We start from the raw sequence: 24,401 nt of genomic DNA, 5'->3' as shown, positions 1-24,401 counted from the left end.
GTTGAGTAACCATAGTAAGTTTTAAGGAAATACACCGTATTTTTATCTCGTTCCCTGTACTTTGCTTCCATCAATGTCAACTTTAACCAACATATCTTCTACAAATGAATTGCCAATTTTACTATATTTCTTCAAATCTTGCGTTTAATAAGCAGTATCGGACAGTCTGTGTATTCAGACAAATCTTGACGGGCATTTCACTTACAGTTTTGACAAATGTTCTAGGAGTCTCAGGACAATGTACTTACTAATATGAAACCCATTTTTCTCAGTGACGTTGTAGACAAATTTATATTTTTCTTCATAGAACACTGTGGGCATTTACTGAGAAAGTTTTCAAACAGTTTAAGACAGTGGTAGACTCTCAATGGATGCATATTTTCTTTATTTCATCACCCATATCCTACTTTTCTTGGCAAATGATCTATCTGTTAAGACCCTACCACTTAATTCAACATATTACTATGTTCAGGGACAAATTTAGAGATTGTGCTGCATAAAGAATAACCTACTCACTGAATGTTCTATGTTTCTAGTGGCAGTACATAGTTTATCTCTACTTTTAAACAATATGCTTCATTCTCTCTGGCCTAGTTCAGGATGAGCCTTGAACTGGTTCAGAAGGCAAGACACGAAGTATGGAGAGCACCAGGCCTCCTCTCTCTCCTATTTACAATAAACTGCATGAAATAGAACTCTAAAAATTCTTTAAAAGGAAAAACAATAACAAATTATTTTCTAGGGAAAATCACATTCTTGTATTGTATTTTACTTGGGTCCATTCTAAATATTGATCATTCTTTGTTTTCTAATAAACCTATTCTTACAGCTCAACAATTTTCTCTTTTATACTTCCTACATTTTTGTCTTACAAATTAGGAGAAAAGTTTGCCCAGTGGCTCTTCTTGAAGAACTGTACAAGCTCACCAATTACCCTTGAAAATTTTCCCAGAATGTGCACAATTATTATTATTAATTATTTCTAGAAATCAAGCTAGAAACAATACTATAGAATAGTACTTTATGCAGAATATACATGATAAAATTCTAACCACAAAAACATTACCTCAAATAATTCTGAATCATAACTAAATCAGTAGCATTATAGAATGTCATACTCAGCCTCTTCTATGAGTGGGTATTGCACATACATATCCAAACAACAAAAATATTTAAAAGCTTTGTATCAAATATGTGCAGAGATTTTAGTCTGTCCTTAATGTTTAGTCTTAGAGCCCCATAAGCACTGCAATATAATAACTGCTCTAACTTACATGGTGTTAGCTATTATAAATATTCTATCATTTATTATTAAAGCGGTGATGATGTGTTCAGGATTTACACAAATGCATTGGACCTAGGATGGAGCACTCTGGAACCAACATGTCCTTGTGAAAACAGAGGGATGACTGTACAATTAGGAATTAGAGTGCTTCCATTAATTGGTACCTACACTTCACTACTACGATGCATGGAGTTAACTTACTAAGTAAGAAGTCAGTAGTGGAACTAGCGAGCACTGTAAAAATATTCAGGACTAATATGTTTATGCTTAGTAACAAAGGTTTCCTGTTACTGAAGAGCTTTTTTTTCAATTTCTTGAATATGATGGAAAACAAATCAGGAGCTGCAACACTTGATGTCAGTTAGTGTGAAAATGCTTAGTAGGGATCTACAAAGTTATTAGCAAATGGGTGTACTAATAGAGTGCTGTCTTTAGCAGTTTGCTAATAAATGCTTAATAGATGTTACCTATATTAAAAGCACTGCAGTGGGCTATGGCCACGACTTTATCCATGTTTCCAAGAAACTGATACAGTAGGGAAAATGATGATGATACTGATAGTTTGTGATTTCATATCACACACAAAACTACTGACAACAAATGTTAGCAGGATTATGGGGAAAAACAAGCCCTCATTCACTGTTGGTGAAATGCAAACTGATGCAGTAACTTTGGATATCAATGTGGAGAATTTTCAGACAACTAAACGTGAATTTACAATATGTGCTAGCAGCACTATTTCTTGGATTATTCCCAAAGGACTCAACATCTCAGTCCACAAACAGTTCCTTGGCAATTTTCATGGCCACCATATTCACAATAGCCAGAAAATGGAAACAACATAAATGACCTTCAGCAGATGAATGAATAATGAAAATGTGTTACATATACACAAGAGAATAGTACTCAGCTATAAAGAATAATAAAAACATGAAATTTGTAGGAAAAAAGTAGGCCATGAAAAATATTATATTGAGCAAGGCAATCCAGAAAGAAAAATCCCTCATGCTCTCTCACATCTGTGGTTCTTAGCTCTAATTCTTCAGACATGATTACATGACATACGGTAACGACAGTAAACACCAAAGTATAAAATGAACATAGGTGCATGTGGGAAGGAGTTGGGAAGAGAGAGGGATAGCAGGATACAGGTGTATAAGTTGGGAAACTGAAAAACTGGGAGGGTGTTATACTGACTCTATGTGAGAGAATGACGCCAATATGGTAGGAAGAGAGAGATAAGAAACAACTGACATCAAGCTTCATTAATAAACCTTCAAGGAATCATACTATTTCATATGTGTCTAAAAGTATATAAGACACAAATACACACAATGGAGGCAGGGTGAAGGAGGGGGAGATGAAGGAAGGGATGAGAGGCATTTGGGTTAACAATGAGAAATTACGCCATTTGAGTTGACAATTATTTCCACAAGAACTATATACTAACAAAACACCTAGATCAGGTATGAGGAACCTCCTTTTGAATGGTTGATCAGGGTAGTCCAAATATAAATAAACTATTGCTGTTGCCGTAGGTTGCCTCTCAGAGGTTGAGGATAGGCCCCTGATGCTGAAGGAGTCATAGCACTTGGATTATTCAAATGAATCTAAACTGAAAGACTACTTCTTGTTATCTAACCTGAAAACCTGAGCTTCCATGGTGCTGGAACTTATTATACAAGCTGTCAAGGGAGGGAAGCAATAGTCCTACGAAGATGAATAGTCCAACTGGTGAATCACAGCAATCACCAACATGACATTATATCATAAAGTTGCAAAAAGTGCCACTCTCACATTGATGGTGATCAACAAATCTCTAAATGGACCTAAGACCCACTCAATACGAAGGACTTCATGCCTAATACTTGTGTCTAGACAGTTTGCCAAGGTTAGTGAGGTCATGGGCCTTAGAAAAGAATATACTCCCACTATATTGCTAGACCAGCATAATTCCTACTATATTCTAAACATCAGCCTTCATTCTGAGATAACAAGGGTAGCTACCACTCCTCAAAAGAAACTTCTCTTGACAGTAAATGAAGACCATTACTGAAAACTATAATTAGACACAACACAAAGATCAACAGACCATGGAGAGCCTGTAGCTGCTTGTAGTCTCATGTTAATTAGGTTCCCCCAAAACCTGTTTGTAGTGTCCCACATGTAAGACTGAGGGACCTTGCCCACAGTTGGTTTTGATTGGTAAATAAAATTGCCTGCAGCCAATGGCTGTGTGGGGGGAGACAGAGGTGGGACTTTAGGATTCCCAGGCAAGGGATCCTAGGAAGGAACAGGAAGAGGGAGGTCTACCTTGCAGAGGGAACGTGAAGGAAGGAAGAAGGAAGAAGCTCAAAGAGGGCATAGATAACATGTAGGAAGGGGCGGGGGATGTCCCTGAGAGAAACTCCAACTGGTTCTAGGTCCACAAAGATGGAATATAAGATTTGTAAGTAATGACTAAGGAATATGGGGGTGGAGGCTAAGGGTGGGAGGTGGATCAGCCACGTGGAGGTTAGGAAGTGGCCCAGCCATTGAATTGTTTAAAGCACATCCAAATATAAAGACTGTGGAGTGTGTGTGTGTGTGTGTGTATGTGTGTGTGTTTGCATATGTGTTTCATTCGGGAACCCAGAACACTGGGACAGGTAGTGAGGACCGTTAAATGGGTACAGCTACCGAAGCTTGAGACAGATGGATGTATCTGTCTCACAAGTCCTGTATCTGTGTTTGAGGGACCATTGTGGACAAAAAGGTAAGATGTAAAACAGTCTCTTTTGGAACTGACTATATCAACAACACCAGAACAATGGCAACGACACAAGACCTGCTAAAGTAGAAAGGGAGAATTATCACTTCCTCATTCCCCTTGGCAAAGAACTATAGAAAACCAGTGACTGATAGGAGAGGAAAATTAGCCTCTCCCAGGAGTGAGCCCTTTAATAGTTGTCCAATATATCAAAAGATGGCCTAGTCGGCCATCACTGGAAAGAGAGGCCCATTGGACTTGCAAACTTTATATGCCCCAGTACAGGGGAATACCAGGGCCAAAAAGGGGGAGTGGGTGGGCAGGGGAGTGGGGGTGGGTGGATATGGGGGACTTTTGGTATAGCATTGGAAATGTAAATGAGTTAAATACCTAATAAAAAATGGAAAAAAAAAAAAGATAATAAAAAAAAAAAAAAAAACAAAGTGGTCAGTCCTGAAACTATAGACAGACACATAAACAACAAAATGTACTCACTGGATTTTATTCACATATCAGTGTGTGAGTGTGTGTGTGTGTGTGTGTGTGTGTGTGTGTGTGTGTGTGTAAATAAAAAAAACAGACTATGAAATTAATTGAACTCAAGAGCATGAGACAGATTGGAGGGATGGAGTCTTGAAGCGTGAAGGAAAGAGGGATGAAAGAAAATGATTTAATTTTATTTTAATTTAAAATATTAAAAATTAACATGTGTATTATACATGTGAAAGAGCATGAACTTGGATGGGAGGTTGAACATGAATGGGTATGAGTAAAATAAAGGCATATTATATACATATGAAATTTTCAAAGAATAAGTTTTTCTTTAGTTAATAAATATTTTTGTTTATTAATATATTTATTAAATAAAGAAAATATTTTAAAAATAAGAAAGATATCAATGTGGCTAGCATATGCCAAGATAAAAGTAGAAAAAGTAAAACAAAACAAGGTAAAAGATAAAAGACAGACTTTAGCTGGTTCTTACATTAAGTCCAGGCTTGCATAGAAAAATAATTCTGCCAAAATATTGCCAGCTAGTATTGTGAAAACTCAAGACTATAGGCAAAGAAACCACATTTCTTGAGGTAATTGAAAGGACATACATTTTTAAATCATAATCATAAATGAGATTGTGATCTAAAGAGATTAGGGATTAGACTGGTTACCCCTAAATTCAGTAATTTGAAGTCAGTACTGATATGAAAAACTACATTGGAAATGTAAATAAAGAAAATATCTAATTAAAAAAAAACTTAAAAAAAAACCCTAATCCTTAAAATTTAAGAACTATTGTTCTGCACTGTGAAGTATGTGGATTTGTAGTGATATATCTTCTAATGGTTCAACTTCTGAAATTCATAAGATGTTTTCTCTAAATCTCCCAATAAAACAACATTAGGTCAATTTTAATTTTAAGCTTTTCACTTTTACACTTTTGGCCAAATATAATAAGACAAAAATGTATTGTTTGATTTACTAGCTCAGAGATTGGGACTAGTGTTAGTTCTTCTTCCTGTGATGTTTTAACATGTTTAATATGTTCTGTGCATTAACAGATAACTTGAGAATGTTCCTTTTACAAAATATATATTTTGAAGAGAATAATTTCTGTACTTATCACTTCATTGTATTATGGTGGCACATAAATTTCAATGTGACATTAACTTGTTATTGGATTCTATATGTTGATTAATTTCTACCATATTGGAATATTTTAAATTATTGGATTTTACGCAAACCTCTGTTGAACATTTAACATGAAAATGTTACCATTTCTTAAGTTACATCCTTACAGTTAAATTAAAACCTAGCCATACCAAGCAACTACGGGAAAAATTTAATAGTTTAAGTTGAAATCTACAGTCATTTGGATTTGATAAAAGCAACAGAAACTCCAGGCTTTCATTATTTCTTATTAATCTGGTTCATTCCATTCAAATGCTGGTAATATTAGTTAAGTCAAGGAAACAATCTACAGTGCTCTAAAATAAACAATGCTTTATTCAGCTTCTTGACTACAGCTATGCCTGTGTTATGAGAAATGTACCAGGTGAATTGTCCTTGTTTTCATTGGCTATCTAAATGCATCCCAGAAACACATAGCAAAATAGTCCAAGCTTTGAAAGCCCTGTTTTGCTGCTTACTGGCTTTGTGGCATTTGGGAGTTTGCTTTATCCCCATGACTTCTATATTGTAATTATGGTTACTAGTAATGCACATAAGGCATTTATTCTTGCATTTTGTGCATACTGATAATTAGAACTATTCTTAATTAACATTTATAACAAAACAGTTGTTTATTAAAAAGAACACAGTAGCAACTGCTGAGAAACACACCACTGACATTCACCCCTTAACTTTTTATGTAGGAAATGAGCTGATATAGTACTTATACCTTATCCAATTCTAATTTCCTTACTTAAATGAAACAACTAAATATATGTTAGTATCAAAAAATGATTGTTCACCTGACCAGAGGCCAGAATCAAAGCTAAGACTGTTATATAGTGAAAATTAAAATAGTTGATATAATATAACTCATTACAGATATGCCATAAAAGTAATTTAGAGATGACTTAATTTAATTTTCTAATATTGCATGTAGAAAAAGATTAAGTGTTTTTATCATTATAGTCCTTTCTAAGTTATGTTTTTAGATTTAATATGTTTTGTACATTAACAGATAACTTGAGAATGTTCCTTTTACAAAATCGAATTGTTAGTGGACATATAAGATGTCTCAGTGGATGGAGACCACTGCCACCAAATCTGATGACTTCAATTTAATCCCAAAGACTCACACAGTTAAAAGAGAGAACTCTCTCGTCCATCTTCCTATGATCTCCACACACATTTCCTGGCATGCACACCAATGTGCATTTACACACACACGCAAGCATATGCAAGAAAGATGTGGTTGTTATTTCAAATCTGGAGCCAAAAGTGAAACATAACTTGACAGGAAGAGTCATACAGAGAAATTTGACAGGATGTTGGTTGCTTTCTCCAGAGATTTTTAGAAGAGACAGTTTTAAATGACAGTAAATATGGAGATCAAGTGGGACCCTCATTTCAGTCAATGTAATTGATAGAAGAAATATAGGCTGTTTGTCAATAAGTATTTTAGTGCCAGCTTTAACTATTGAATTTGTTAGTGCGAAATGAAATAATCTAACATGGCCTGAGTAAAATATGCCAATCACAGTAGAAAAAGTTTCCTTTGATCATTTTGATTCATTTCCTTGTGCATTAATAATTCCACTTCACTTTAAAGCAAACACTATATCAATTATTTTATTAATTAAATTAGAGCTTTAATAGGGTAGTTGTTAGGAACTACTAAATATAAAGTAAATCTGTTCCTGCTGAAGAATATTTCTTTAAAATGAGTAATGAACATAGGAAAATTGCTCATTTGGTTGGGGTGGTTTGAATGAAAATTGCCCCCATAGGCTCAAAGGGAGTGGCAGTCTGAGAAAGTGTGGCTTTGTTTGAGGAAGCGTGTCACTGGGGGTGGGCTTTGTTTTTTTTTTTATTAGATATTTTCTTCATTTACATTTTAAATGCTATCCCGAAAGTCCCCTATGCTCCCCTACCTACCCACACCCACTTCTTGGCCCTGGAATTCCCCTGTACTGGGGCATATAAAGTTTGCACGACCAAGGGGCCTCTCTTCCCATTGATGGCCGACTAGGCCATCTTCTGCTACATATGCAGTGCAGCTAGAGACACGAGCTCTGGGGTTACTGGTTAGTTCATATTGTTGTTCCACCTATAGGATTGCAGACCTCTTTAGCTCCTTGGGTACTTTCTCTAGCTCCTCCATTGGGGGCCCTGTGTTCCATCCTATAGATGACTGTGAGCATCCACTTCTGTATTTGCCAGGCACTAGCATAGCCTCACAAGAGACAGCAATATCAGGGTCCTTTCAGCAAAATCTTGCTGGCATATGCAATAGTGTCTGGTTTTGGTAGCTGATTATGGGATGGAACCCTGGGTGGGGTAGTCTCTGGATGGTTCATCCAAGCTTGTACAACCATTCTGGAAATCAGTCTGGTGGTTCCTCAGAAAATTGGACATAGTACTACTAGAAGATCTAGCAATATCTCTCCTGGGCATATACCCAGAAGAAGTTCCAACTGGTAATAAGCACACATTCTCCACTATGTCCATAGCAAACTTATTTATAATAGCCAAAAGCTGGAAAGAAAGAAGATGTCCCCGATACAGAAAATGGATACAGAAAATGTGGTACATTTACACAATGGAATACTATTCAGCCATTAAAAACAATGACTTTATGAAATTCTTGGGCAAATGGATGTATCTGGAGGATATCATCCTTAGTGAAGTAACCCAATCACAAAAGAAGTCACTTAATATGCACTCACTGATAAGTGGATATTAGCCCAGAATCTTAGAATACCCAAGATACAATTTGCAAAACACAAGGAAATCAAGAAGAAGGAAGACCAAAGTGTGGACACTTCATTCCTCCTTAGAATAGGGAACAAAACACCCATGCAAGGAGTTACAGATACAAAGTTTGGCTTTGTGGTTTCAAATGCTCAAGCCAAATCCAGTGTCACACTTTTTCTGCTGCCTAAGAATCCAGGTGTGGAACTCTAAGCTACTTCTCCAGTACCCTGTGTGCCTGGGTGCTGCCATTCTTCCTACCATGATGATAAAGGACTGAACCTATGCATTGTAAGCCAGTCCCACTTGAATGCTTTCATTTTCAGAGTTACTATTGTCATGGTATTTCTGTATGTTTTTTTTACATATCTAATTCTTTTTTATTAGATATTTTCTTTATTTACATTTCTATTGCTTTCCCAAAAGTTCTCTATAACCTCCCCCCGCCCTGCTTCCCTACCCACCCGCTCCTACTTCTTGGCCCTGGCGTTCCCCTGTATTGGGGCATATAAAGTTTACAAAACCAAGGGGCCTCTCTTCCCAATGATGGTATTTCTTTACAGCAATAAAAATCCTAAGACTGAAGTTGGTACCAAGGTTTCTGTGATAGACCTAAGTGATTTTTCTCTTAAGAAATATGCCACACTTGGGACTTTGGACTAGTAAACCAATTGGACACTTTAAGTGGACCATAATAAGCCCAACAAGTAGAAGAATGAAAGACAGTGGTGCTGAAGGTGATTTGAACTGAGGGTCTGAGCTCAAGAAGCTTCAGAGGGGAAGGATATTAATATGTAGCATACAGATTGACTTTGTGGTATTTTGAAGAATGTGGATACTCTCTGCCCTTGTCCAAACTATCTGCCTGAGGTTAAATTAAATTAAATTAAATTAAATTAAAGAGTTAAGGATTAACAGTTTTGGCAGAAGAGAATTCCAGATGGCCTAGTATTGACTGTTGCTTGGTGATTAGTGACCATGCATATGCAGATCTATTATAAAATGGAGCAAACTGAGAAAGGAAAAATACAAAATGTAGTTTGAGGAGAAAAGGGGCACCAGGAAGTGAAAACATAAATGGATTGGTGACCTCAGATAAGAACCAACACAGCTAAGCTGCCAACTAGTGAAAAGGAAATAAAGGAAAGCTTAATGCTAGGCATGGTGGTGAACACTTTTAATCTCAGCACTCAGAAGGCAGAGGCTGTCCAATCTCTGACTTCCAGGCCAGTCTGGTTTGTGAGTAAGTCTCAGGACAACTAAGTTTGGGCAGTGAAGGAGACCATCAAAACCAGAAAGTTGGTGAAGATGTAATTGAATGAGGAGGCCATTCCCAACAAGCATCTGAACTAAGTAGCTTCATTCAAGTAGATCTAGCTTTAGAGTCAAGGATAAAAAGAAAGGGGTTATGGAATCTTTCTCCACAACTAAGGAAAGCCGCTGGTGCCAAGTATGTGTCAGGGTGTGGAAGCCTATAGAGGCTAGTATGTGAAACTGTGAAGATGAAGACTGGATTGTCTTAGGGACCCCCAAATGTTAAGATGCCAGAGCTGTGGGATTCCTCCTGAGGAAAGCTGTTTACATGGAGTGGAACCTGTCCAAGAGAAGTAAATATGTTGCACTCAACAAAGTTGAAAGGAGATGAAGATCTTAAGAATGCTTTGACATCAAACATGAAAATGAAGAGTTTGGAAATTGCACAACTGGTTTTCTGTCTTGCTTTGGTCAGTGTTTTGTCATTATGCTCATTTTCCTCACTTTTATTATAGGAATGTATGTCCATTACAACTGTGCGTTAGAAATGTGTGATGTGCTTTTTCATTTTTCCTTAGAGGAGAGTGCAGTTAGGAGATTGCCACGAGTCTCCAAAGAGACTTTAAACTTTGAAACTCTGAGAGTATTGTTGAGACTTTGATAGACTTATAGGGACCTTTGAATTCGGACTGAATGTAATCTTGCATTATTATATGGCTACAAGCCTACTGGGGTCAGGAAATGTAATGTGGTAGCTTTAATGAAAATGGCCTTCATAGGCTCAATAGGGAGTGACATTATTGGAGGTGTGGCCTTGTTGGAGAAAGTGTGTCACTTGGGATAGGCTTTGCAGTTTCAAATGTTCAAGCTAGGCACAGTGTTACTCTCTACATGCTGCCTGAGGATTTGGATGTAGAACTCTATGCTCTGTCTCTGGCACCGTGTTTCCTGTGTGATCCCATGTTTCTTGCCATAATGATGTGAGACTAAACCTTTGAACTGTAAGCCAACCCCAACGAAATGTTTTCCTTTATAAGAGTGGCTGTGTTCATGATGTCTCTTCACAGCAATCAAAACCGAAGATACTCCTTGTTATATACTCATACTTGTGGACTTGGAGAAATATTGAATAGAAGAAAATATGAGGCATTTGTCTTTCTAGGTCTCGGTTCACTTACTCAATATGATCTTTTCTAAGTCCAGCAATTGACTTCCATATTTCATGATTTCGGGTTTTTTGTTTGCTTGTTTGTTTTAGTTGAAAAGGATTCCAATGTGAATATATAACACAGTTTTATTATCTATTCCTCTTTTACATGGTATTTTTGCTATTCTGTTTTTCTAGATATTTTGAATAGGGGAGTTATGAGTGTTACTGAGCAATATCAATGGAGTTGAGTTTTTGTGGAATAAGCCAAGATATGGTATATCTGGGTCATGGGGTGGATTTATTTTTAGGATTATTATTTTTTTTTTGAGATTTCTCTGTATTGATCTCCAGAGTGGTTGCAGCAATTTGAATTTCCACCAACAATGATGTTTTATAGATGAATAATATTCTTTTGTGTATGTGGAACGAATTTTCATTATCCATTCATCTGCTATAGGTCATTTTCTGGCTATTGTGAATATGGTGACTGTGAAAATTCCTGAGCATGTATTTGTGAAGTTCTATGTTGAATGCTTTGGGTATAAGGCAAGGAATAGTGCAGCTAGATGATTTTGTAGATTTTTGTTTAGTTATTTGAGAATTCTCTATACTGATTTCACAGTAACTGCACCAGTTTGCATTCTCACCAATAGTGAATGAAGGCTCTTCTTTCCCCACAACCTCACTAGCAGTTGTCAGATGTTTTGTTGATCATAGCCATTCTGACTGGGGTAAGTTTAAATTGAATTTCCCTAATTTCTAGAATGATAAATGTTTTTGATGTTTTTCTTAGCCATTTTAATTTTTTCTATTGATAATTTTCTCTTTTTCTGGATGAATCTTTTTTTTTTTTACAGCCTGTGTCTTGGGGGTTTTATTTTGTTCTAAGACAGGAAGATAACAGGACTTAGGAGTCATCAATAAAACTAAAATAAAGGTTTTGTAGAAAAGCTTGGAGCAGAAGAGGAAACTATACATGTCCCTCTGTTTCTACCTTCCCATTCACATCACTCAAGAACTATCCAAAATCCTGGGTAAATCCCAGCTAAGGAGTTTCTTTGAAACGATTCCAGATGTTCTGGCTTCCACAGCTGGTGGTTCTGTCCCTGGGTTTTATGGTAAAAATAGGGCATGGTGTGAAAGTATCCAGTGTAGCTCTCAGAAGGGTGCTGAGCAAGTGAAGTCCCAAGTGAAGAATAGAATGTCTCTCACTCTTACAGCTGCTTGTGCTTCCCCCGTGTAAAGTCTTCCTGGAAGTGGGTTTGATTCTGACAATCTGATCATTTGAATCCAGTCTCCATGAGGGCAGGGATCTCTGTCTTGGTTTCCTTTGGTTTTTTTGGCATTTTGAGACAGGGTTTTGCTCTGTAGCCCAGACTAGCCTTCAACTCTTTGAGATTCCTATTTCAGCTTCACAAGTGCTGGATTGCAGCCTGAGCACACTCATCTGGGATCTCTGTTGCTTGAAGGATGGTCAGCAGACAGTGAATAAACAAGTCAGCCCAGGGGATCAACTGCAAGTGTTCGGGGTCTGGGATCTTTTTTGTAAAGACAAGATGTCACTTGTAGCAGTTACCTGTCAGAGCTGGGGATTAGCAGTGCTACTACCTTTAAGGACGTCTCACATTTTTTCCAAAAATAAATTTATTTTTAAAAACAAAAACCAGGTAAGCCTTTTGCGGTCCAATTTTCCAGGAACAAGCCAGAATTTGGCTTCCAGCCTATCAGAAAGGTTGGACAGCAGTAATTTCACACAGAAGTCACCTCTCCCTGCAGGAGACAGAAAACCTTCTGCTTGGTTGCACATACTTAATTCTCTAAATCTGGTTGGTACTTCTGTCATCATTGTATTCTGTCCCAGAGGTCTGGCATGCAAGAGAATCCATCTCTAAAATTCAAAGTTTCCAAACTGAGATGTGCGGTTGTTGCTCTTGAGTTGGGGTTTATAACCAATTCTATCATTAATCATTTGTTCCCAGCTTTTGGGGTTACTGCTGAGCCCAGCAGCTCCTTCTCCATCGCTGGTGCCTACAGCTTCCACATTTTCCTTCTGCTTCTTATGGGCCTCCAGGTCCTTCCGAATGCTCTCAAACTCCTCAATGTTGCCGAGCTTGAGCTCCAGGTGGGTTGGTTTCAGTCACAGCATAGTGAAGTCACCCAGGGCTTCAGGGGAGCCAGAAGAGCCCGTGAGTTGGGGGCTGGTGAAATGTCAGGAGAGGAAAAGCTGCGGGTGCCAAGCCTCAGCTACAAGCAGATGAATCAATTCACAGGTATCCACAGGATCTAAGGGTCCTTAATGGGTAAATCATTCATCAATCAGATGCTTCCTATGCTGAGATTAAAGTCACTATCGAAATCTCTTTTCAGGCCTCTGCAGTTCCCCAGAACCTCAACTCCCACCATCACTCCATTGCTGCGCCGGCTGAATAATTTTTAATTTCTCATTTGTTTTCTTGACTCTTATCTTCTTGATTTCTCTATATATTTTGGATAATACTCCTTTGTCAGATGTATATGTGGGAAACATTATATCCCATTTGATGGGCTTCCTTTTCACTCAATTGTTTTCTTCACTTCACAAAAGTAATTGAATTTTACGAGGCCCCACTTGTCAGTTGATATCCTTCAATCCAGGCAAATCCTGTTCATAGAGCCTTTCCATGGAAGGTATGGAAATACAGAGAGGGGTCTTCAACTAGGGAACAGGGAGAGAGGTTAATACTAATGGAAAAGCAGATGGTGGTGGGGGTAGAGGGCAATGATGTAAATTAATACCAAAAATCATATTATATTTTATTTACCTAAAATTATACACAATGCATAAAATAGGTATACATACATACACACATACATATGTACAATGTTTTCAAAAAGAATAAGAATGTGAAGCATGCATCCAGTGTCACCAAATTAAATATTAGAATGAGCACTCTTTTTTTTTTTTTTTTTTTTTTAAAGTAAATTTTTTTTTCCATTTTTTATTAGGTATTTAGCTCATTTACATTTCCAATGCTATACCAAAAGTCCCCCTTACCCACCCACCCCCACTCCCCTACCCACCCACTCCCCCCCTTTGGCCCTGGCGTTCCCCTGTACCGGGGCACACAAAGTCTGAGTAGGGATACAGTGGCATGACAGGCAAGAATGGAAAAGAGGGCATAATGTGAAGAAATGCGATCAAAGATTATATGTGTGTCTGTATATATGAAAATTTGGAAAAAATAAATAAGTTTATTTATAAAATCTGTGTGTGAAAAAAATATGACATCTCCTCCGAATTCTAGGTGCTGATTTATTTACCTAAAATGTTATTTGGAAATTGTCGAGTTTTCATCTTGTCTGTTCTCAATGTCCAATCTACCACAAGGAGTTAAATAAAATGAAAAGCTTATTTTTAAAACTGAAATATAATTTCAATCACATCTTTAAAAGCTCTGTGTCTGGAAAGATAAAATAAAACAATTTCTAGGTGATTTTCAAGCAGCGAGCTTTGAAAATCATCCTCCTAATATACAGATTCTTTGATTTCTAGTTGCGACTGTTTGATTGAAAATAGTATTTATCATGTAATTTAAAAACCAAAGACATAGCTAACTCATTTCAAAAACATGCTTTGAAGATGTTTACTTATTATAATTCTAATGTTCAAAGAAGTAATATCCACATGGAAGTTGGGCACACAGTTCTCCATCAGTAGTGTAATTTGCCGCAATCAATTACAGAATATATGTTTAATATGATACTGACTTCAGAATCTCCAGACTATGAAACTGGCTGCTCTTCAGCTGAAAAAGTGTGAGACACAAGGCATTTAGATCTATTAAGCTTAATAACTCCTTACATCTTTTTAAAGTAAATTAAAAGACAACTTTCAATGATACTTTTACACTTAAAATAGTGAAAGAGTAAGAAAGACAAATTATTTGCAAAAAAAGATGATACATGGAAGTAAAAAAGGTTGAATTCTTAGATCAATTTCATAAACTCTGAGTTATCACTTTTTTTAGGTCCTTTGATTAGGTCATATCAAACTGTCTTAACATCTCAACTGGATTTAAATGAAAGCATGGATAAATCCTATACATAAAGGCTTGATAACTGAATTGCTTACAAAATCAAATAAATTATTCCTAGGAGTTAATATATAAATTCTTTAAAATTTACAATTTTATATGAAACAAAGTTACTACAGTTTGGATGATCTGAGTGGATCTCTCTAGGGTTCATAGCTTTAGAAGTTTGATCTCCAGTGGAACCATATTGGGATGTAGCATGGCCAGATGGCCATGTGAATGAATGGAAATCTGCAACTGACAGGGTTGGGGAGGTGGGGGCATCTCCAGAATCAGACAGAGACCTGGCATAAGGGAGGCACTCAAGAATCAATGAGGGTAGGATACCCATGACTCACAAAATTAGCGTTATTGAACCTGAAGTTGTCACCTCCTGTAGCCAGGCTGCAACCCCAGTGGAGCAATAGGGACACTATCCCACCCACAAAACTTTCCACCCAAAATTTATCCTATCTATAAGAAACACGGGGATGGGGAATGAAGCAGAGACTGAGGGAAAGGCCAACCAATAACCTGACACTATCCATGATACTCTGATTTTCTTGCAGACAGAAGTCTAGCATGGCTGTCCTCTGAGAGGCTCCACCAAGAAGCTGACTCAGACAGATGCTGACATCCACATCCAAATGGTGAATGGAATTTCAGGACTCTTATGGGATAATAGGAGGAAGGATTGCTGGGCTGAAGGGTTTAGGAACTCCACAGGAAGACCAACAGAGTCAACTAATGTGGAACCTTGGGGCTCTCAGAAACTGAACCACCAACCAGAGAACATGCACAGGCTTGATTTGGGCCTCCGTGCACATGTGTAGCATATGTGAAGCTTGGTCTTCATGTGGGCCATGAACAGATGGAACAGAAGCTATCCCAAAAGCCTGTACTTGGGATATGTTCTTCTAATTGGACTTCCTTGTCTAGCCTAGCCTCTCAGACTTGATAGGCCAGGGTCAGGTGATATCCAGAGTGGCCCCACTGGCTCAAAGGAAAAGGGGAGGGAGCATTGAAAATAAAATATATTAAAAAGAAAAAAGAAGTGAGCCCTAATGATATATGCTAGGATCCTCAAAGGTGAAGCCCTTAAAAGTATTTGATATGTATCATGTACGTCTCTTTATTTCATGAAAAGAAACATTGTAAATGGAGAAATTAAGAATGTCTCTTCCTACTCTTTCTTCATAACTTACTATGTTATTTCTCCCTGGATCTATGACATTACCTAGTCATGATAACATTACCATGTGTCACAGATAAGGCATCTTTCACCTGAGCTGAACCAAAGATCATCATACCCTGGAAGCTTCAGAACTGTGAACAAAATAAACCTAAGTTTTTCATTAGTTTCTCAGCTTTAGGGCCCTCCTTGGGAAGGCACTACAATTGTTTGGTCAAAATGATATGCTGTCCTGTGAAATTTCTTTCTAAATGTTCGAGGTTTTACTTACAGTTTATTGCTACTGTCAGCCTCAGTTGGGAAGGGAAACTTCTTTGTTTATTTGGTGGTTACTTTAGAGGCTCATAATCACTAGAACAGCTGAGAATAAGTGAATGTGGCTGAAGTAGAGTTGTCTAATGCTCAGCCATAAATGGAAGAAAACAATATAGCCACTATATGATCTGCCCCCATCCCGAAAGCTTAAAGAGATGCTGTAGAAAAGGGGCAGATGGAGTAGTAGAGCTGGAGGAAGCAACATCAGTTCTGAGGCTATGTTCTGCAGTTGAAACTTTTGTTACTGGAGAACTTACAGAGGTTCACAACTTAGGATCCTAATCAAGCTTACAAGGCTTGGAAAGCTCAAGAAGTCACAAGACCCAAAACGTATGACCAGGGCTGCCTAAGTAGAAAAGACTTGTTGGGAAGTAATAAACTCTTTGGTGAAATTAAGTGTGTATTGCAAAGAAAGCTTGAGGGATGCAGATTTCACAAGCTAGCATCCATACTGTGGGGATGTTTCTATAAGAAGTTGCCCTTAGTTTCCCAGTACTCAATCATTCATCCACATTCCTGTAAGTAACCCAAATAAACTCATTGGTTTAGCAAAGCTATATTTAGATGGTCTGAGTCTTTGACCTCTCTATGGTGCCCTAACTGGGGTGAAGAGATACTTGTTCATGTCTTACCAGAAAAATTCACAAAACAATATTTAAGAAACCATACCAGAAGTCATGGATTTGAGAGGTGTTTGGATTGGTACAAAATTGTAAGCCCTTCTCACATCTCTTCACAGTGTTTCTAATGATTCAGATACTCACAAATATATAGGTTCATTTCTACCATACATACTACCAGATTTCCTGGTCCACATTATGTCAGTCTTCAAAGATAACCACCACATTCCTGCTCCATCTCTTTGTATTCACTTCAGCTTACAAATATCAGTATCTTTTGTTATCTATCAATCACTCAACTCAACTCCCTGGACTTTTAAAATCATTTTTGTCACCTTTTTTTTGTATTAACTGTCCAGTAAAAGAGATCTTGAATTCAATTCCTCTTGATGGACTTGATAGCCCTTAGTTATCTCAACATACTTGATATTTTCCTTTGTTTAATTTTTTTTTTACTTCTTTGAGAAAAAAGAGATGGAATTAGTATATGACTTTCCAGTCATATAAGAATCTATTTATTTTTTTAAAAGATACATTTCACATTTGTATGACAAATACATTATATAATGCTAGCAAAATCATCATGAGAAGATTGAGCAACGAGATAACACTATTAAAATTTTATGCCAGCTTGTAGCTAAGGCAAATTCTTCAAGGAGGCAGGAACCTGCCCATTGAACTTTTCTCCTGATAGATAATGGCCTATGATTGGATGTTATACTTTCAGTCATTCCCAACACAAAAATGATAATAGAGAGGGCCTATAGCACTTCCTCTCTTTAAGAGAGATAAAATTTATATATCAGTCCTACTTCATAATGTGATAGCACCAATCCTTTATTCTAAAAGCTTTCCACAGAACTGAGACTAGTTCAGCAAGCATTGCCGTGCTGAATACCAAGGTACAAAGACATTTGACTAGTCTACAGCTGTTTGTATTTTTAAATATTTCTTTGTTGGTTTTATGTCAGAAATGGAAATTGGCTGTGATCATTTAAGAGTCATTTTGCTTTTAAACAGTTCCTGGCATACAAACCCTATTTTGAAGGTCTAGAAGTTAGATTCCTTGGTGAGCAGATAGGTAGAGGATCCATAATTAGGTAGGAAAGCTGGTAGTAAAAATAACTGATTTCATCCTTCTCTCTTGATCTGAAGCAAAACCCTGGAATCCTAAAACAAAGGCTTTGAGGGGAATTTCTTTTGCCAGCAGACCTTAGACTAGCTGAACAAGTTAAAGGTTTGATCAAGATATTTTATTCAACAGTTGTGGACCAATCAGCTGTCCTAATTTTCTTCAAACTGATCAGCTCTAAATTAGGAACAGAAGACTCTTGGGTCCCACCCTCTCAGAGGAAAAGGGAAAATATATAGATAGGTAGATAAGTAGATAGATAGATAGATAGATAGATAGATAGATAGATAGATAGATAGATAGATAGATAGATAGATAGATAAAATGCCTCTTAACAAACTGGTTTCATGGCTTACACACACACACACACACACACACACACATACACACACACATATACACAGAGATATGCTGTCACACTCACCCAAACACTCTCCCACTTTGAGAAGGTTCTTTTTCTCTGTGTGCCTGCTGCATATATATGTTTTTTCCTTCCCAGTGGAAGGAGTTGTGGGTAGTGGGAACTATGATCAGAATACACACACACACAGAGACATGTATTGTTTCCCAGTTTATATGGCAAATCCACTAGGATTCGCCACCAGAGAATTTAGATTTAATAAGGCTTACAAGATTAGAATTTTAGTTGTTGCACCCAGCGATTAAGTGACCCTTGTTTCTGAACTAAGTTTATGTTGTGTTTTCCTTCATGTGGAGGCTCATCAGGGTTCAAGAGAGAAAGGATTCAAAGTGTAGGTTTGCCTGATATACACCACAAATGTGGGGGTTTTGAAGCATAGGGCTGGTCTGGTAACGACCTGCCAGTAGGAACTCGGTGGAGAGATTTTGGAGCTCTGAGTCAGTGTCTCCAGGAGGTAAGAACTTACTGGAGAGACCACCAGGGGCTGAGAGAAGCTGGGTGAAGCTCGGAACTTGCCATGTCTTTTTATATTACTCTCTCTCTCTCTCTCTCTCTCTCACTCACTCATATACACAGTCACGCTCTCACACACACACTCACACACACTCACACACACACTATTTCTATAAAACCAAACCAAACAGCCTTTCTTCAGCTGTTGATTCTGTCTGCTCCAATTTGCTGTATTTGAGATATCTCTGCTGCTTGTTATCTGCTGCACTGGATCCCCCCCCCCCCCCCCGCGTTTTAATTCTTTAACCGGCAGAGAAACATATCCTCTCAAGATCCCTAGACACTAAGACCTTCACTCAGAGTCAGCTTTTTGAGAAAAGTAACTGAAGAGGCAATATGTCAGTGTTAGGACTTTAAGAAGAGAGAATGGAGGAGAGAGAAAGAGAGAGAGGCGGGGTGAGGGGATGGCATTTGTAGGTTAATTTAACTTGCTACACTGTTTGCACAGCCATCTGCCATGGGCTCTTGTTTTGAGATTCTTCTTACTCTCATTCACTGCTCGCCTTCCTGCCAGTTTTAATCTTCTCTGAGGAAGCAAACAAGGTCATATTTTCCCTGCCATGAAACAGACTTAACTTTGGGAAGTCAAAACTTCCCAAAAGGACTTTGAAATTATCACCAGTCGGAAATTATCTCAATCTCACAATCCCCGGCTCCTTTATCTTTGTAATCTTCAAGCAAAGTACTCAAATGAGACGCATAGGGAGCAGAGCTGAAAATAGGCAACTGCTTTGCAGAGAAGAGAACTCTCGCTTAAGGGATAAAGGTGGACAGTGACCAAATGCTATTGCTCCAATCTACATTTTATCTTATTTCAAATGTCTCTAAGAACGGGAAGCTTTTCTAAGTGGAGTTTTTCTTCTACAAGTAAAACCAAATTTACTTTGGATTGATTCCTAAAGGAGAGGCAATGGATGTCTTTGAGTTTCCTTTTTCTTCCTTTCTTTTATTTATTTTTTAATCAGAATGCCTCTTGCTAGAACATAATCTAATAAGATCTCAGGCTCTTGAAGCCTTGTTTAGATATTTATCTACTATTGACCTTCAGGAAAATTCAGAAGATTACTTTTCTATCCAGGGCCAGAGATGTGACACAGCTCACATGCTCCTGATCAATAACTAGATCCTTCTAGTTTGAGGGTTTCCATACCAGTGTTTTCAAAGCTCCTAATAATTAACTACCTAATATAGCCAGTTCTCTTCACCAGTTTGCAGGTTCATCCCATGTTTGGCTACATTTTATGCTGTTTCCTTTCTTTGAAGTGTTCTTAGTTCACTCCCCACAATCAAAGCACACAGTCAAAGAGCACTGCCCATCATAAGGCTTGTTGATCTCTCTAGGCCATGAGCTTCCTTCTGCCGTGCTATCCATCGAATTACACACATGGAAGAAGCTCTATTTTTAGTGCTATTTCCTCATTTTTGTCCCCTTTCTATTTTACATGATAAATCATTACAGATTTCTCCCTGTCCTTCTACCCCAGAGCTCTAGCAGGAGCCTACTGAGTCTGATCTTGAACATTTCCTAGTTGAAAAAGAAGGAAACGGTTCCTGCCGTCTTAGTCATAGATACTGATTAAGTGAAATGTCACGCCTGCATTCCACACATACTGCATACTATATCCCCACACTGAATGTTCCTTAGACTCTGCTATATACAGCTGAACATTTCTTGTTCTTCAGGTTTCCAGATAAATCTTACTTCCTCAGAGTTGTACTCCTAAGGTAGCCCAAGAACAGTTTCTTTGTCTTTCACTGCAATATTTCTCCTAATCCTATTGAATAATCAGCAATTAGTCTGGGATGCGTGGCAGTGTTCAGTTATGGATGGTTTTGTGAATACATACTGGATATTAACAAAGATCTTGGAAGAGTTGCTTCTGGTATTCAGCAAACAAAGACTAGTGGTACAATCAAACAAATTATACAAATCAACAAAAATAACCCTGCCTAAAACTTCATAACAACCAATGTTTAAAAAGCCTGCCTAGCTCAACACCATAAGTCACACTGAATGTGTGTTTTGTCCACTCCCAAGCTAGGGAAAACAACATAAGACTCTGCTATATAAAATTCTGAGATATTAAAGATCTTATCTACTACATTGAACATTATTTCCTATGAAAAAGAAAACAGATTTTTTTTTTCAGGACAAGTCATACTTTTTTATTAAATAAACCTCTGAAGGTATTGTACTGTTTGTCTCTATTTCTTTGGCTCGAATATTAGAACCTAATTTGCTGCTCACCTGTAATAATGATGTAAGTCTGTGATACTAACTCCTACCCAGTCTGCTCTTGGCCTTATTATTTTTCTGCTTTCACATCCTTTTGTCCAAATATATTCAATTCTCTCTTTCTTTCTGTTAGACATATACAAATACAATTTTAAGAAAACAAGATTTTTACATTTAAATAGCTGATTAAATACAACATACAATCAAACAGGGCCAGCTTGTCACTGAAAAAAAATACTTTTCTTAGGCTTCAGGGAAGATAAGAGAAAAGATGCAACAATATTTACAAAGTCACAAAAAAGTAATAAACTAGATATAAAATTATCCAGCAAGTGACAAAGCCAAATCTTGTTTTTATAGTGGAAAGAAAATAGATTTGAGATTAAATTAACTGCCTAAATTTGCAGAGTAAACTTAATGATTTATAAATGGTAATCTGTAATGATGCATATTTCTCCTTCCCATATGCTTCAAATACCACAGAGTCAGGAACAGTACAAAGAACTGCAATTTAGGAAATCAGCATTACTAACTGGAAGGTATTTTCTGTTTCCATATGATGAGTTTGATAACTAAGACATAAATGTTTGGGTTGTCTTCACCGTTTACTGCTAGGCATAAAATTGCAAATAAGAATCCTCTTGATCTCTACAACATTCTAGAGGGGAAAAAAGTCTTCAAATTTATAGATGAGTGTCTGACCTTGAGAGATAAGCAGAGTATTTGAGGGCTCTCATGTGACACATCACTACTAAAAGAACCTCATATATATTGGGGGTGGGGGAAACATCACATGTTAAATGAAGCCAGTCATTCCACTTTGCAATGCCTCACATAAATTCACATTTGACTTTTCTTTACTAACTTTGAATATTTTTTCAATTGCATATTTTATGCCTGTGCTAACCTTCCTTTTAATTTCTGCTATAATTTCACACTCAAAAACAATGTGTCCAAGCTTTTTCTCTGCCATTTTTCTGACCTATAATTCTGAAATATATCATGAAGACAGTAATGGTATAATTTTTCTTATATTTCTAGCAGTTTCTAGAAAAATAGATCCTTAATTGAAAATGATTATTGCAATAATTAAAATCAGACAGAAGTCCTATTGAAAAGGGAATAAAAAAGAAAAAAATATGAAGATTAGAAGGGAAAGGAGCATTACCCTCTGTAGGCTGAGAAGTTCAGCAGCAGCAAAGCACAGCTAACAACAGTTTAAGACTGTTCTCCTGTCATAGCCATAAGGCTGCACGTTTCCAAGAATCTCACCAAAAAATTTCATTAATAGTGAAAGTACATGTACCACAGCCTTTATTTTATCAGATTTTATCTTATCAGATTCCATCAAAGGCATTTCCAGAGCTGTGCTTTAATATTGCTTATGAAAAGAGATAATGTAGAAGAAAAATAAAGGATTTCATTTCAACTTTTCTAATTTGGAAAGTTTTCCTTCATATAATATATTTTGATCACATTCTCCTCTCCCAGTTCCTCCCAGGTCCTCCTCACTTCCTTTCCCATCCAACTCCATATCCATCTCTACGGCTTTTTGTGTCTCTAAAAAAAAAATGACGGAAAAAATGTAAGACAGAAAATACCAAAACAAAATGCTCTCTCCCCCCAAACCATTATCTATTTTGTCTTGGTTAACTACTCTCAGAAATGGCTCTGCCCTAAAGTACTGTTTATGTCTAGTAACACTCCACTGCAGAAAGCTGACTTTCTCTTTCCCAGAACATGTCAACTGGAAATAGCTTTTTGCTTAGAGACGGGACTTTGTGTCCACTTCCCCATCTCTGTGCTAGGATTTTGTCTGGTTTGAATTGGTGCAAGCTTTGTATAAGCTGCAATATATGAGTTCATAGGTGTGTCAACCATGTTGTGTCTTGAAGACCCTTTTTCTCTTGAAGTCATCCACCTTCTCTATTTCTTACAATTGTGTTCACTAAAATTGTACAAATGATAAATATTAAGACAGTTCTGACTCTCCTTTGCAGAGTTCAAACCTACACTTTGAATAGGTCTTACTGTCTCATATCTCTTTTGGGGAATCCCCAATACCCATGTTTGGGTGTGTCTTAATTTCTCTCTAAACATATTTCTTTTTCATAATCCTTGTGCTTGAGGTTCATATTTAAATGGCCTTAAGAAAACCTTCCAGTCTGCTTCCTACAAGGAAGTTCTGAAATTATTTTCTCCACTGAAGCCACCAATCACAATTTGAGCTGTAGTAGAGATTTCTAAAAGATAAAAGGAATTCTTCGGCCTTTTGAAAGTGGCAGTATGGACCTCTAGTTTTGTCCACTAACTTTGATTTTACCAGAATCTTCTTATTCCATTATAAAGAGAGGAAATTCGACGTAGCTACCTCCTAAATGCTTCATTGGGCAGAAAGCAACAGGGATGTGCTTTCATGAACCATTAACCATGCATGCCTGGGTGAGATTTCCAGTGACTCGCTGCCTTTCAGTCACCCATGTTCGTGTAAGCAGCCTCCACAAACTCATTGTCTTACTAAGCTAGACTTGAAAGGCATACCTTCTTTGGTCCCTGATGCTACTCTCTCTAACAGAGGTGAATAGACAACTGCAACTTCTCAGTCACATAACGTCATCCATCCATGCTCTGAGTCTAAGTGCCCCATAAATTGTTCCAAAACAATATTACTTTAATAAAAGTTTCACATGCCTCTGTACAAGATAGTAATTTTTTCCATTTAAAAATTAATTAACCTTTTAAATCTTAAGTGGAATGGTCTTTGAAAATATGGACCTTCAAGCTATACCTTATTGAGTATTCAACTTACCTGAATCATTGAAAAAGATGTTTTAAGTGGTAATATATGCTGAGTGTTAGTCTATTAAAACAAACATGGGATAATTCTTAAGTTGTATGTTTTATGTCAAATATCATGTCTTTGAATAAATCCAGGTCAGATAGAATATAAATATCTTTCTGCTTGCTCACCACATACCAATACTTAACACCATTTTCATCTCTCAGAGCCTCTGTGGACCAGAAATACCTAATTTAGTAATCTTTTTAAGTGTTTTTGATATTTTG

General features: G+C 37.3%; 1 pseudogene; it reads right to left on the bottom strand.

The window, feature by feature from the left end:
- Nucleotides 1-12,710: 12,710 nt before the first annotated feature.
- Nucleotides 12,711-13,000, bottom strand: Gm12650 (annotated as a pseudogene).
- Between the last annotated feature and the right edge of the window lie 11,401 nt (nucleotides 13,001-24,401).

This window comes from Mus musculus, chromosome 4 (assembly GCF_000001635.26).
Source record: "Mus musculus strain C57BL/6J chromosome 4, GRCm38.p6 C57BL/6J".
Classification (NCBI taxonomy): domain Eukaryota; kingdom Metazoa; phylum Chordata; class Mammalia; order Rodentia; family Muridae; genus Mus; species Mus musculus.
The sequence above is the reverse complement of the archived record's forward strand: the minus strand, read 5'-3'. Positions and strand labels throughout refer to the sequence as shown.